General features: G+C 67.8%; 1 protein-coding gene across 2 annotated transcripts in view; it reads left to right on the forward strand.

Annotated features, from left to right (window-relative positions):
* Positions 1–15,610, forward strand: part of pde1a (phosphodiesterase 1A, calmodulin-dependent) — a 605,934-nt gene that overhangs the window by 231,980 nt on the left and 358,344 nt on the right. The gene's annotated exons all lie outside the window — the stretch shown is intronic.

Here is a 15,610-nt window from a genome sequence, read left to right on the forward strand (position 1 = left end):
GGGTGTGAATGGTGGGGGACAGTGGGGGGTGTGAATGGTGGGGGACAGTGGGGGGTGTGAATGGTGGGGGACAGTGGGGGGTGTGAATGGTGGGGGACAGTGGGGGGTGTGAATGGTGGGGGACAGTGGGGGTGTGAATGGTGGGGGACAGTGGGGGGTGTGAATGGTGGGGGACAGAAGGGGGTGTGAATGGTGGGGGACAGTGGGTTTGTGAATGGTGGGGGGGAGGAGTGGTGAGTGTGTGTGGGGGAGAGTGGGGGGTGTGAATGGTGGGGGACAGTGGGGGGTGTGAATGGTGGGGGACAGTGGGGGGTGTGAATGGTGGGGGGGAGTGGGGGGTGTGAATGGTGGGGGGGAGTGGGTTTGTGAATGGTGTGGGGAGGAGTGGTGAGTGTGTGTGGGGGGGAGTGGGGGGTGTGAATGGTGGGGGGGGAGTGCGGGGGGGGAGTGTGAATGGTGGGGGGGGGAGTGGGGGGTGTGAATGGTGGGGGGGGGAGTGGGGGGTGTGAATGGTGGGGGGGGAGTGGGGGGTGTGAATGGTGGGGGGGAGTGGGTTTGTGAATGGTGTGGGGAGGAGTGGTGAGTGTGTGTGGGGGGGAGTGGGGGGTGTGAATGGTGGGGGGGAGTGCGGGGGGGGAGTGTGAATGGTGGGGGGGGGGGAGTGGGGGGTGTGAATGGTGGGGGGGGGGGAGTGGGGGGTGTGAATGGTGGGGGGGGGGAGTGGGGGGGGGGGAGTGGGGGGGGGGAGTGGGGGGTGTGAATGGTGGGGGGGGGGAGTGGGGGGGGGGAGTGGGGGGTGTGAATGGTGGGGGGGGAGTGGGGGGTGTGAATGGTGGGGGGGGAGTGGGGGGTGTGAATGGTGGGGGGGGAGTGGGGGGTGTGAATGGTGGGGGGGGAGTGGGGGGTGTGAATGGTGGGGGGGAGTGGGGGGTGTGAATGGTGGGGGACAGTGGGGGGTGTGAATAGTGGGGGGTGTGAATGGTGGGGGACAGTGGGGGGTGTGAATGGTGGGGGGGAGTGGGTTTGTGAATGGTGTGGGGAGGAGTGGTGAGTGTGTGTGGGGGGGAGTGGGGGGTGTGAATGGTGGGGGGGAGTGCGGGGGGGGAGTGTGAATGGTGGGGGGGAGTGGGGGGTGTGAATGGTGGGGGGGGAGTGGGGGGTGTGAATGGTGGGGGGGGAGTGGGGGGTGTGAATGGTGGGGGGGGAGTGGGGGGTGTGAATGGTGGGGGGGGAGTGGGGGGTGTGAATGGTGGGGGGGAGTGGGGGGTGTGAATGGTGGGGGGGGAGTGGGGGGTGTGAATGGTGGGGGGGGAGTGGGGGGTGTGAATGGTGTGGGGAGGAGTGGTGAGTGTGTGTGGGGGGGAGTGGGGGGTGTGAATGGTGGGGGGGAGTGCGGGGGGGGGGAGTGTGAATGGTGGGGGGGGGAGTGGGGGGTGTGAATGGTGTGGGGAGGAGTGGTGAGTGTGTGTGGGGGGGAGTGGGGGGTGTGAATGGTGGGGGGGAGTGCGGGGGGGGAGTGTGAATGGTGGGGGGGGGAGTGGGGGGTGTGAATGGTGTGGGGAGGAGTGGTGAGTGTGTGTGGGGGGGAGTGGGGGGTGTGAATGGTGGGGGGGAGTGCGGGGGGGAGTGTGAATGGTGGGGGGGGGAGTGGGGGGTGTGAATGGTGGGGGGGGGAGTGGGGGGTGTGAATGGTGGGGGGGGGAGTGGGGGGTGTGAATGGTGGGGGGGGGAGTGGGGGGTGTGAATGGTGGGGGGGAGTGGGGGGTGTGAATGGTGGGGGGGGGAGTGGGGGGTGTGAATGGTGGGGGGGGAGTGGGGGGTGTGAATGGTGGGGGGGGAGTGGGGGGTGTGAATGGTGGGGGGGGAGTGGGGGGTGTGAATGGTGGGGGTGGAGTGGGGGGTGTGAATGGTGGGGGGGAGTGGGGGGTGTGAATGGTGGGGGGGAGTGGGGGGTGTGAATGGTGGGGGGGAGTGGGGGGTGTGAATGGTGGGGGGAGTGGGGGGTGTGAATGGTAGGGGGGGGAGTGGGGGGTGTGAATGGTAGGGGGGGAGTGGGGGGTGTGAATGGTAGGGGGGGAGTGGGGGGTGTGAATGGTAGGGGGGGAGTGGGGGGTGTGAATGGTGGGGGGGGAGTGGGGGGGTGTGAATGGTAGGGGGGGAGTGGGGGGTGTGAATGGTGGGGGGGGGAGTGGGGGGTGTGAATGGTGGGGGACCGTGGGGGGTGTGAATGGTGGGGGGGAGTGGGGGGTGTGAATGGTGGGGGGGAGTGGGGGGTGTGAATGGTGGGGGACAGTGGGGGGTGTGAATGGTGGGGGACAGTGGGGGGTGTGAATGGTGGGGGACAGTGGGGGGTGTGAATGGTGGGGGACAGTGGGGGGTGTGAATGGTGGGGGACAGTGGGGGGTGTGAATGGTGGGGGACAGTGGGGGGTGTGAATGGTGGGGGACAGTGGGGGGTGTGAATGGTGGGGGACAGTGGGGGGTGTGAATGGTGGGGGACAGTGGGTTTGTGAATGGTGGGGGGGAGGAGTGGTGAGTGTGTGTGGGGGAGAGTGGGGGGTGTGAATGGTGGGGGAGAGTGGGGGGTGTGAATGGTGGGGGACAGTGGGGGGTGTGAATGGTGGGGGACAGTGGGGGTGTGAATGGTGGGGGGGAGTGGGTTTGTGAATGGTGGGGGGGAGGAGTGGTGAGTGTGTGTGGGGGAGAGTGGGGGGTGTGAATGGTGGGGGAGAGTGGGGGGTGTGAATGGTGGGGGAGAGTGGGGGGTGTGAATGGTGGGGGACAGTGGGGGGTGTGAATGGTGGGGGACAGTGGGGGGTGTGAATGGTGGGGGGGAGTGGGTTTGTGAATGGTGGGGGGAGGAGTGGTGAGTGTGTGTGGGGGAGAGTGGGGGGTGTGAATGGTGGGGGACAGTGGGGGGTGTGAATGGTGGGGGACAGTGGGGGGTGTGAATGGTGGGGGACAGTGGGGGGTGTGAATGGTGGGGGACAGTGGGGGGTGTGAATGGTGGGGGACAGTGGGGGGTGTGAATGGTGGGGGACAGTGGGGGGTGTGAATGGTGGGGGGGAGTGGGTTTGTGAATGGTGGGGGGAGGAGTGGTGAGTGTGTGTGGGGGGGAGTGGGGGGTGTGAATGGTGGGGGGGAGTCCGGGGGGGGGGGGGGAGTGTGAATGGTGGGGGGGGGAGTGGGGGGTTGTGAATGGTGGGGGAGAGAGTGGGGGGTGTGAATGGTGGGGGGGGAGTGGGGGGTGTGAATGGTGGGGGGGGAGTGGGGGGTGTGAATGGTGGGGGGGAGTGGGGGGTGTGAATGGTGGGGGGGAGTGGGGGGTGTGAATGGTGGGGGGGAGTGGGGGGTGTGAATGGTGGGGGGGAGTGGGGGGTGTGAATGGTGGGGGGGAGTGGGAGGTGTGAATGGTGGGGGGGAGTGGGGGGTGTGAATGGTGGGGGGGAGTGGGGGGTGTGAATGGTGGGGGGGAGTGGGGGGTGTGAATGGTGGGGGGGAGTGGGGGGTGTGAATGGTGGGGGGGAGTGGGGGGTGTGAATGGTGGGGGGGTGTGGGGGGTGTGAATGGTGGGGGGGTGTGGGGGGTGTGAATGGTGGGGGACGGTGGGGGGTGTGAATGGTGGGGGACGGTGGGGGGTGTGAATGGTGGGGGACGGTGGGGGGTGTGAATGGTGGGGGGGAGGAGTGGTGTGTGTGTGGGGGGGGAGTGGGGGGTGTGAATGGTGGGGGACAGTGGGGGGTGTGAATGGTGGGGGACAGTGGGGGGTGTGAATGGTGGGGGGGAGGAGTGGTGTGTGTGTGGGGGGGGGAGTGGGGGGTGTGAATGGTGGGGGACAGTGGGGGGTGTGAATGGTGGGGGACAGTGGGGGGTGTGAATGGTGGGGGACAGTGGGGGGTGTGAATGGTGGGGGGGAGGAGTGGTGTGAATGGTGGGGGGGAGTGGGGGGTGTGAATGGTGGGGGGGAGTGGGGGGTGTGAATGGTGGGGGACAGTGGGGGGTGTGAATGGTGGGGGACAGTGGGGGGGGGGGAATGGTGGGGGAGGGTGAATGGTGGGGGGGGAGTGGGGGGGTGAATGGTGGGGGGGGAGTGGGGGGGTGAATGGTGTGGGGGGTGTGAATGGTGGGGGACAGTGGGGGGTGTGAATGGTGGGGGACAGTGGGGGGTGTGAATGGTGGGGGACAGTGGGGGGGGTGAATGGTGGGGGGGGGAGTGGGGGGTGTGAATGGTGGGGGGACAGTGGGGGGGGTGAATGGTGGGGGAGGGTGAATGGTGGGGGGGGAGTGGGGGGGTGAATGGTGGGGGGGAGTGGGGGGTGTGAATGGTGGGGGACAGTGGGGGGTGTGAATGGTGGGGGACAGTGGGGGGTGTGAATGGTGGGGGGGGGAGTTGGGGGTGTGAATGGTGGGGGGGGAGTGGGGGGTGTGAATGGTGGGGGGGGGGAGTGGGGGGTGTGAATGGTGGGGGGGGGAGTGGGGGGTGTGAATGGTGGGGGGGGGAGTGGGGGGTGTGAATGGTGGGGGGGGGAGTGGGGGGTGTGAATGGTGGGGGGGGGAGTGGGGGGTGTGAATGGTGGGGGATGTGTGGGGGGTGTGAATGGTGGGGGACAGTGGGGGGTGTGAATGGTGGTCGCAGTGGGGGGGGTGAATGGTGGGGGGGGGGAGTGGGGGGTGTGAATGGTGGGGGACAGTGGGGGGGGGTGAATGGTGGGGGAGGGTGAATGGTGGGGGGGAGTGGGGGGGTGAATGGTGGGGGGGGGAGTGGGGTGTGTGAATGGTGGGGGACAGTGGGGGGTGTGAATGGTGGGGGGGGAGTGGGGGGTGTGAATGGTGGGGGGGGGAGTGGGGGGTGTGAATGGAGGTGGGGGGAGTGGGGGTGTGAATGGTGGGGGGGGAGTGGGGGGTGTGAATGGTGGGGGGGGGAGTGGGGGGTGTGAATGGTGGGGGGGGGAGTGGGGGTTGTGAATGGTGGGGGAGGAGTGGGGGGTGTGAATGGTGGGGCAGGAGTGGGGGGTGTGAATGGTGGGGCAGGAGTGGGGGGTGTGAATGGTGGGGGAGGGGTGGGGGGTGTGAATGGTGGGGGGGGAGTGGGGGGTGTGAATGGTGGGGGGGGAGTGGGGGGTGTGAATGGTGGGGGGGGAGTGGGGGGTGTGAATGGTGCGGGGAGAGTGGGGGGTGTGAATGGTGGGGGGGGAGTGGGGGGTGTGAATGGTGGGGGGGGAGTGGGGGGTGTGAATGGTGGGGGGGGAGTGGGGGGTGTGAATGGTGGGGGGGGAGTGGGGGGTGTGAATGGTGGGGGGGGAGTGGGGGGTGTGAATGGTGGGGGGGGAGTGGGGGGTGTGAATGGTGGGGGGGAGTGGGGAGTGGGGGGTGTGAATGGTGGGGGACAGTGGGGGGTGTGAATGGTGGGGGGGAGGAGTGGGTTTGTGAATGGTGGGGGGGAGGAGTGGTGAGTGTGTGTGGGGGGGAGTGGGGGGTGTGAGTGGTGGGGGGGAGTGGGGGGGGGTGGAGTGTGAATGGTGGGGGGGGAGTGGGGGGTGTGAATGGTGGGGGGGGAGTGGGGGGTGTGACTGGTGGGGGACAGTGGGGGGTGTGAATGGTGGGGGGGAGTGGGTTTGTGAATGGTGGGGGGGAGGAGTGGGTTTGTGAATGGTGGGGGGGAGGAGTGGTGAGTGTGTGTGGGGGGGAGTGGGGGGTGTGAATGGTGGGGGGGAGTGGGGGGGGTGGAGTGTGAATGGTGGGGGGGGAGTTGGGGGTGTGAATGGTGGGGGGGGAGTGGGGGGTGTGAATGGTGGGGGGAGTGGGGGGTGTGAATGGTGGGGGGGAGTGGGGGGTGTGAATGGCGGGGGGGGAGTGGGGGGTGTGAATGGTGGGGGACAGTGGGGGGTGTGAATGGTGGGGGACAGTGGGGGGTGTGAATCGTGGGGGGGAGTGGGTTTGTGAATGGTGGGGGGGAGGAGTGGGTTTGTGAATGGTGGGGGGGAGGAGTGGTGAGTGTGTGTGGGGGGGAGTGGGGGGTGTGAATGGTGGGGGGAGGTGGGGGGAAGTGGGGGGGGTGGAGTGTGAATGGTGGGGGGGGGAGTGGGGGGTGTGAATGGTGGGGGGGAGTGGGGGGTGTGAATGGTGGGGGGAGTGGGGGTGTGTGAATGGTGGGGGGGAGTGGGGGGTGTGAATGTTGGGGGGGGAGTGGGGGGTGTGAATGGTGGGGGACAGTGGGGGGTGTGAATGGTGGGGGACAGTGGGGGGTGTGAATGGTGGGGGACAGTGGGGGGTGTGAATGGTGGGGGGGAGTGGGTTTGTGAATGGTGGGGGGGAGGAGTGGGTTTGTGAATGGTGGGGGGGAGGAGTGGGTGTGGGGGGGAGTGGGGGGTGTGAATGGTGGGGGGGAGGAGTGGGTTTGTGAATGGTGGGGGGGAGGAGTGGTGAGCGTGTGTGGGGGGGAGTGGGGGGTGTGAATGGTGGGGGGGAGTGGGGGGGGAGTGTGAATGGTGGGGGGGTGAGTGGGGGGTGTGAATGGTGGGGGGGGAGTGGGGGGTGTGAATGGTGGGGGACAGTGGGTTTGTGAATGGTGGGGGGGAGGAGTGGTGAGTGTGTGTGGGGGAGAGTGGGGGGTGTGAATGGTGGGGGACAGTGGGGGGTGTGAATGGTGGGGGACAGTGGGGGGGGTGAATGGTGGGGGAGGGTGAATGGTGGGGGGGGAGTGGGGGGGGTGAATGGTGGGGGGGGAGTGGGGGGTGTGAATGGTGGGGGACAGTGGGGGGTGTGAATGGTGGGGGACAGTGGGGGGGGTGAATGGTGGGGGGGGAGTGGGGGGGTGTGAATGGTGGGGGGGGGAGTGGGGGGTGTGAATGGTGGGGGGGGAGTGGGGGGGTGTGAATGGTAGGGGGGGAGTGGGGGGTGTGAATGGTAGGGGGGGTGTGGGGTGTGTGAATGGTGTGGGGTGGAGTGGGGGTGTGAATGGTGGGGGGGGAGTGGGGGGTGTGAATGGTGGGGGGGGAGTGGGGGGTGTGAATGGTGGGGGGGGGAGTGGGGGTGTGAATGGTGGGGGGGGAGTGGGGGTGTGAATGGTGGGGGGGGGAGTGTGGGGTGTGCATGGTGGGGGGGGGGAGTGGGGGGTGTGAATGGTGGGGGGGGAGTGGGGGGTGTGAATGGTGGGGGGGGAGTGGGGGGTGTGAATGGTGGGGGGGGAGTGGGGGGTGTGAATGGTGGGGGGGGAGTGGGGGGTGTGAATGGTGGGGGGGGGTTGGGGGGTGTGAATGGTGGGGGGGGGAGTGGGGGGTGTGAATGGTGGGGGGGGGTTGGGGGGTGTGAATGGTGGGGGGGGGGGAGTGGGGGGTGTGAATGGTGGGGGGGGAGTGGGGGGTGTGAATGGTGGGGGGGGGGAGTGGGGGGTGTGAATGGTGTGGGGGGGTGTGGGGGGTGTGAATGGTGGGGGGGGAGAGGGGGTGTGAATGGTGGGGGGTGTGTGGGGGGTGTGAATGGTGGGGGGTGTGTATGGTGGGGGATGAATGGTGGGGGGTGTGTATGGTGGGGGGTGTGTGGGGGGTGTGAATGGTGGGGGGTGTGTGGGGGTGTGAATGGTGGGGGGTGTGTGGGGGGTGTGAATGGTGGGGGGTGTGTGGCGGGTGTGAATGGTGGGGGTGTGTGGGGGGTGTGAATGGTGGGGGGGGAGTGGGGGGTGTGAATGGTGGGGGGGGAGTGGGGGGTGTGAATGGTGGGGGACAGTGGGGGGTGTGAATGGTGGGGGACAGTGTGGGGTGTGAATGGTGGGGGATGGTGGGGGACAGTGTGGGGTGTGAATGGTGGGGGACAGTGGGGGGTGTGAATGGTGGGGGGGAGGAGTGGTGTGTGTGTGGGGGGGAGTGGGGGGTGTGAATGGTGGGGGGGAGGAGTGGTGTGTGTGTGGGTGGGGAGTGGGGGGTGTGAATGGTGGGGGGGGAGTGGGGGGTGTGAATGGTGGGGGGGAGTGGGGGGTGTGAATGGTGGGGGGGAGTGGGGGGTGTGAATGGTGGGGGGACAGTGGGGGGTGTGAATGGTGGGGGACAGTGGGGGGTGTGAATGGTGGGGGACAGTGGGGGGTGTGAATGGTGGGGGGGAGGAGTGGTGTGTGTGTGGGGGGGGAGTGGGGGGTGTGAATGGTGGGGGACAGTGGGGGGTGTGAATGGTGGGGGGAGAGTGGGGGGTGTGAATGGTGGGGGACAGTGGGGGGTGTGAATGGTGGGTGGGAGGAGTGGTGTGTGTGTGGGGGGGGGGAGTGGGGGGTGTGAATGTGGGGGGGGGGAGTGGGGGGTGTGAATGGTGGGGGGGAGTGGGGGGTGTGAATGGTGGGGGGGAGTGGGGGGTGTGAATGGTGGGGGACAGTGGGGGGTGTGAATGGTGGGGGACAGTGGGGGGTGTGAATGGTGGGGGACAGTGGGGGGTGTGAATGGTGGGGGACAGTGGGGGGTGTGAATGGTGGGGGACAGTGGGGGGGGTGAATGGTGGGGGAGGGTGAATGGTGGGGGGGGAGTGGGGGGGTGAATGGTGGGGGGGAGTGGGGGGGTGAATGGTGGGGGGGAGTGGGGGGGTGAATGGTGGGGGGGAGTGGGGGGTGTGAATGGTGGGGGGGAGTGGGGGGTGTGAATGGTGGGGGGGAGTGGGGGGTGTGAATGGTGGGGGGGAGTGGGGGGTGTGAATGGTGGGGGGGAGTGGGGGGTGTGAATGGTGGGGGGGAGTGGGGGGTGTGAATGGTGGGGGGGAGTGGGGGTGTGAATGGTGGGGGGGAGTGGGGGGTGTGAATGGTGGGGACAGTGGGGGGTGTGAATGGTGGGGGACAGTGGGGGGTGTGAATGGTGGGGGACAGTGGGGGGGTGAATGGTGGGGGGGGGAGTGGGGGGTGTGAATGGTGGGGGACAGTGGGGGGGTGAATGGTGGGGGAGGGTGAATGGTGGGGGGGGAGTGGGGGGTGTGAATGGTGGGGGGGGAGTGGGGGGTGTGAATGGTGGGGGACAGTGGGGGGTGTGAATGGTGGGGGACAGTGGGGGGTGTGAATGGTGGGGGGGGGAGTGGGGGGTGTGAATGGTGGGGGGGGGAGTGGGGGGTGTGAATGGTGGGGGGGGGAGTGGGGGGGTGTGAATGGTGGGGGGGGGGAGTGGGGGGTGTGAATGGTGGGGGGGGGGAGTGGTGGGTGTGAATGGTGGGGAGGGGAGTGGGGGGTGTGAATGGTGGGGGACAGTGGGGGGGGTGAATGGTGGGGGGGGAGTGGGGGGTGTGAATGGTGGGGGACAGTGGGGGGGTGAATGGTGGGGGAGGGTGAATGGTGGGGGGGGAGTGGGGGGGTGAGTGGTGGGGGGGGAGTGGGGGGGTGAGTGGTGGGGGGGGAGTGGGGGGTGTGAATGGTGGGGGACAGTGGGGGGTGTGAATGGTGGGGGACAGTGGGGGGTGTGAATGGTGGGGGACAGTGGGGGGTGTGAATGGTGGGGGACAGTGGGGGGGGTGAATGGTGGGGGGGGAGTGGGGGGTGTGAATGGTGGGGGGGGGAGTGGGGGGTGTGAATGGTGGGGGGGGGAGTGGGGGGTGTGAATGGTGGGGGGGGGAGTGGGGGGTGTGAATGGTGGGGGGGGGGAGTGGGGGGTGTGAATGGTGGGGGGGGAGTGGGGGGTGTGAATGGTGGGGGGGGGGAGTGGGGGGTGTGAATGCTGGGGGGGGGGAGTGGGGGGTGTGAATGGTGGGGGGGGGAGTGGGGGGTGTGAATGGTGGGGGGGGGAGTGGGGGGTGTGAATGGTGGGGGGGGGAGTGGGGGGTGTGAATGGTGGGGGGGGGGAGTGGGGGGTGTGAATGGTGGGGGGGGGAGTGGGGGGTGTGAATGGTGGGGGGGGGAGTGGGGGGTGTGAATGGTGGGGGGGGAGTGGGGGGTGTGAATGGTGTGTGGGGAGTGGGGGGTGTGAATGGTGTGTGGGGAGTGGGGGGTGTGAATGGTGGGGGGGGGAGTGGGGGGTGTGAATGGTGGGGGGGGAGTGGGGGGTGTGAATGGTGGGGGGGGGAGTGGGGGGGTGTGAATGGTGGGGGGGGAGTGGGGGGTGTGAATGGTGGGGGGGGAGTGGGGGGGTGTGAATGGTGGGGGGGGAGTGGGGGTGTGAATGGTGGGGGGGGAGTGGGGGGTGTGAATGGTGGGGGGGGAGTGGGGGGTGTGAATGGTGGGGGGGGAGTGGGGGGTGTGAATGGTGGGGGGGGAGTGGGGGGTGTGAATGGTGGGGGGGAGTGGGGGGTGTGAATGGTGGGGGGGAGTGGGGGGTGTGAATGGTGGGGGACAGTGGGGGGTGTGAATGGTGGGGGACAGTGGGGGGTGTGAATGTTGGGGGACAGTGGGGGGTGTGAATGGTGGGGGGGAGTGGGTTTGTGAATGGTGGGGGGGAGGAGTGGGTTTGTGAATGGTGGGGGGGAGGAGTGGTGAGTGTGTGTGGGGGGGAGTGGGGGGTGTGAGTGTGTGTGGGGGGGAGTGGGGGGTGTGAGTGGTGGGGGGGGAGTGGGGGGTGTGAGTGGTGGGGGGGAGTGGGGGGTGTGAGTGGTGGGGGGGAGTGGGGGGGTGGAGTGTGAATGGTGGGGGGGGAGTGGGGGGTGTGAATGGTGGGGGGGGGAGTAGGGGGGTGTGAATGGTGGGGGGGAGTGGGGGGTGTGAATGGTGGGGGACAGTGGGGGGTGTGAATGGTGGGGGGGAGTGGGTTTGTGAATGGTGGGGGGGAGGAGTGGGTTTGTGAATGGTGGGGGGGAGGAGTGGTGAGTGTGTGTGGGGGGGAGTGGGGGGTGTGAGTGGTGGGGGGGAGTGGGGGGGTGGAGTGTGAATGGTGGGGGGGGAGTGGGGGGTGTGAATGGTGGGGGGTGAGTGGGGGGTGTGAATGGTGGGGGACAGCGGGGTGTGTGAATGGTGGGGGGGAGTGGGTTTGTGAATGGTGGGGGGGAGTGGGTTTGTGAATGGTGGGGGGGAGGAGTGGGTTTGTGAATGGTGGGGGGGAGGAGTGGTGAGTGTGTGTGGGGGGGAGTGTGGGGTGTGAGTGTGTGTGGGGGGGAGTGGGGGGTGTGAGTGGTGGGGGGGAGTGGGGGGGGTGGAGTGTGAATGGTGGGGGGGGAGTGGGGGGTGTGAATGGTGGGGGGGGAGTGGGGGGTGTGAATGGTGGGGGGGGAGTGGGGGGTGTGAATGGTGGGGGGGGAGTGGGGGGTGTGAATGGTGGGGGACAGTGGGTGGTGTGAATGGTGGGGGGGAGTGGGTTTGTGAATGGTGGGGGGGAGGAGTGGGTTTGTGAATGGTGGGGGGGAGGAGTGGTGAGTGTGTGTGGGGGGGAGTGGGGGGTGTGAGTGGTGGGGGGGAGTGGGGGGGGGTGGAGTGTGAATGGTGGGGGTGGAGTGGGGGGTGTGAATGGTGGGGGGGGAGTGGGGGGTGTGAATGGTGGGGGACAGTGGGGGGTGTGAATGGTGGGGGGGAGTGGGTTTGTGAATGGTGGGGGGGAGGAGTGGGTTTGTGAATGGTGGGGGGGAGGAGTGGTGAGTGTGTGTGGGGGGGAGTGGGGGGTGTGAATGGTGGGGGGGAGTGGGGGGGGTGGAGTGTGAATGGTGGGGGGGGGAGTGGGGGGTGTGAATGGTGGGGGGAGTGGGGGGGTGTGAATTGTGGGGGGGAGTGGGGGGTGTGAATGGCGGGGGGGGAGTGGGGGGTGTGAATGGCGGGGGGGGAGTGGGGGGTGTGAATGGTGGGGGACAGTGGGGGGTGTGAATGGTGGGGGACAGTGGGGGGTGTGAATCGTGGGGGGGAGTGGGTTTGTGAATGGTGGGGGGGAGGAGTGGGTTTGTGAATGGTGGGGGGGAGGAGTGGTGAGTGTGTGTGGGGGGGAGTGGGGGGTGTGAATGGTGGGGGGGAGTGGGGGGGTGGAGTGTGAATGGTGGGGGGGGAGTGGGGGGTGTGAATGGTGGGGGGAGTGGGGTGTGTGAATGGTGGGGGGAGTGGGGTGTGTGAATGGTGGGGGGGAGTGGGGGGTGTGAATGTTGCGGGGGGAGTGGGGGGTGTGAATGGTGGGGGACAGTGGGGGGTGTGAATGGTGGGGGACAGTAGGGGGTGTGAATGGTGGGGGGGAGTGGGTTTGTGAATGGTGGGGGGGAGGAGTGGGTTTGTGAATGGTGGGGGGGGAGGAGTGGTGAGCGTGTGTGGGGGGGAGTGGGGGGTGTGAATGGTGGGGGGGAGGAGTGGGTTTGTGAATGGTGGGGGGGAGGAGTGGTGAGCGTGTGTGGGGGGGAGTGGGGGGTGTGAATGGTGGGGGGGAGTGGGGTGGGGAGTGTGAATGGTGGGGGGGTAGTGGGGGGTGTGAATGGTGGGGGGGGGAGTGGGGGGTGTGAATGGTGGGGGGGGGAGTGGGGGGTGTGAATGGAGGGGGGGGAGTGGGGGGTGTGAATGGTGGGGGACAGTGGGTTTGTGAATGGTGGGGGGGAGGAGTGGTGAGTGTGTGTGGGGGAGAGTGGGGGGTGTGAATGGTGGGGGACAGTGGGGGGTGTGAATGGTGGGGGACAGTGGGGGGTGTGAATGGTCGGGGACAGTGGGGGGGGTGAATGGTGGGGGAGGGTGAATGGTGGGGGGGGAGTGGGGGGGTGAATGGTGGGGGGGGGAGTGGGGGGTGTGAATGGTGAGGGGGGAGTGGGGGGTGTGAATGGTGGGGGGGGAGTGGGTGGTGTGTATGGTGGGGGGGGGAGTGGGGGGTGTGAATGGTGGGGGGGAGTGGGGGGTGTGAATGGTGGGGGGGGGAGTGGGGGGTGTGAATGGTGGGGGGGAGAGTGGGGGGTGTGAATGGTGGGGGGGAGTGGGGGGTGTGAATGGTGGGGGGGAGTGGGGGGTGTGAATGGTGGGGGGGGAGTGGGGGGTGTGAATGGTGGGGGGTGGAGTGGGGGGTGTGAATGGTGGGGGGGAGTGGGGGGTGTGAATGGTGGGGGGGGAGTGGGGGGTGTGAATGGTGGGGGGGGAGTGGGGGGTGTGAATGGTGGGGGGGGAGTGGGGGGTGTGAATGGTGGGGGGGGAGTGGGGGGTGTGAATGGTGGGGGGGGGAGTGGGGGGTGTGAATGGTGGGGGGGGAGTGGGGGGTGTGAATGGTGGGGGGGGAGTGGGGGGTGTGAATGGTGGGGGGGAGTGGGGGGTGTGAATGGTGGGGGGGGAGTGGGGGGTGTGAATGGTGGGGGGGGAGTGGGGGGTGTGAATGGTGGGGGGGGAGTGGGGGGTGTGAATGGTGGGGGGGGAGTGGGGGGTGTGAATGGTGGGGGGGAGTGGGGGGTGTGAATGGTGGGGGGGGAGTGGGGGGTGTGAATGGTGGGGGGGGAGTGGTGGGTGTGAATGGTGGGGGGGAGTGGGGGGTGTGAATGGTGGGGGACAGTGGGGGACAGTGGGGGGTGTGAATGGTGGGGGACAGTGGGGGGTGTGAATGGTGGGGGGGAGTGGGGGGTGTGAATGGTGGGGGGGAGTGGGTTTGTGAATGGTGGGGGGGAGGAGTGGGTTTGTGAATGGTGGGGGGGAGGAGTGGTGAGTGTGTGTGGGGGGGGAGTGGGGGGTGTGAATGGTGGGGGGGTGAGTGGGGGGGTGTGAATGGTGGGGGGGGGAGTGGGAGGTGTGAATGGTGGGGGGGGAGTGGGGGGTGTGAATGGTGGGGGGTGGAGTGGGGGGTGTGAATGGTGGGGGGGGAGTGGGGGGTGTGAATGGTGGGGGGTGGAGTGGGGGGTGTGAATGGTGGGGGGGAGTGGGGGGTGTGAATGGTGGGGGGGGAGTGGGGGGTGTGAATGGTGGGGGGGGAGTGGGGGGTGTGAATGGTGGGGGGGGAGTGGGGGGTGTGAATGGTGGGGGACAGTGGGGGACAGTGGGGGGTGTGAATGGTGGGGGACAGTGGGGGGTGTGAATGGTGGGGGGGAGTGGGGGGTGTGAATGGTGGGGGGGAGTGGGTTTGTGAATGGTGGGGGGGAGGAGTGGGTTTGTGAATGGTGGGGGGGAGGAGTGGTGAGTGTGTGTGGGGGGGAGTGGGGGGTGTGAGTGGTGGGGGGGAGTGGGGGGGGTGGAGTGTGAATGGTGGGGGGGGAGTGGGGGGTGTGAATGGTGGGGGACAGTGGGGGGTGTGAATGGTGGGGGGGAGTGGGTTTGTGAATGGTGGGGGGGAGGAGTGGGTTTGTGAATGGTGGGGGGGAGGAGTGGTGAGTGTGTGTGGGGGGGAGTGGGGGGTGTGAGTGGTGGGGGGGAGTGGGGGGGGTTGAGTGTGAATGGTGAGGGGGAGTGGGGGGGGTTGAGTGTGAATGGTGGGGGGGGAGTGGGGGGTGTGAATGGTGGGGGACAGTGGGGGGTGTGAATGGTGGGGGGGAGTGGGTTTGTGAATGGTGGGGGGGAGGAGTGGGTTTGTGAATGGTGGGGGGGAGGTGAGTGTGTGTGGGGGGGAGTTGGGGATGTGAGTGGTGGGGGGGAGTGGGGGGGGGTTGAGTGTGAATGGTGGGGGGGAGTGGGGGGTGTGAATGGTGGGCGGGAGTGGGGGGTGTGAATGGTGGGGGGGGAGTGGGGGGTGTGAATGGTGGGGGGGGAGTGGGGGGTGTGAATGGTGGGGGGGGAGTGGGGGGTGTGAATGGTGGGGGGGAGTGGGTTTGTGAATGGTGGGGGGGAGGAGTGGGTTTGTGAATGGTGGGGGGAGGAGTGGTGAGTGTGTGTGGGGGGGAGTGGGGGGTGTGAGTGGTGGGGGGGAGTGGGGGGGTGGAGTGTGAATGGTGGGGGGGTGTGGGGGTGTGAATGGTGGGGGACAGTGGGGGGTGTGAATGGTGGGGGGGAGTGGGTTTGTGAATGGTGGGGGGGAGGAGTGGGTTTGTGAATGGTGGGGGGGAGGAGTGGTGAGTGTGTGTGGGGGGGAGTGGGGGGTGTGAGTGGTGGGGGGGAGTGGGGGGGGTGGAGTGTGAATGGTGGGGGGGAATGGGGGGTGTGAATGGTGGGGGGTGAGTGGGGGGGTGTGAATGGTGGGGGACAGTGTGGGGTGTGAATGGTGGGGGGGAGTGGGTTTGTGAATGGTGGGGGGGGAGGAGTGGGTTTGTGAATGGTGGGGGGGAGGAGTGGTGAGTGTGTGTGGGGGGGAGTGGGGGGTGTGAATGGTGGGGGGGAGTGGGGGGGGTGGAGTGTGAATGGTGGGGGGGGAGTGGGGGGTGTGAATGGTGGGGGGAGTGGGGGGTGTGAATGGTGGGGGGGAGTGGGGGGTGTGAATGGCGGGGGGGGGAGTGGGGGGTGTGAATGGTGGGGGACTGTGGGGGGTGTGAATGGTGGGGGACAGTCGGGGGTGTGAATGGTGGGGGGGAGTGGGTTTGTGAATGGTGGGGGGGAGGAGTGGGTTTGTGAATGGTGGGGGGGAGGAGTGGTGAGTGTGTGTGGGGGAGTGGGGGGTGTGAATGGTGGGGGACTGTGGGGGGTGTGAATGGTGGGGGACAGTGGGGGGTGTGAATGGTGGGGGGGAGTGGGTTTGTGAATGGTGGGGGGGAGGAGTGGGTTTGTGAATGGTGGGGGGGAGGAGTGGTGAGTGTGTGTGGGGGGGAGTGGGGGGTGTGAATGGTGGGGGGGAGTGGGGGGGGTGGAGTGTGAATGGTGGGGG

Source organism: Chiloscyllium plagiosum, unplaced genomic scaffold (genome assembly GCF_037043375.1).
Source record: "Chiloscyllium plagiosum isolate Xiang-an unplaced genomic scaffold, Cpla_swu_hap1 HiC_scaffold_7, whole genome shotgun sequence".
Classification (NCBI taxonomy): Eukaryota; Metazoa; Chordata; class Chondrichthyes; order Orectolobiformes; family Hemiscylliidae; genus Chiloscyllium; species Chiloscyllium plagiosum.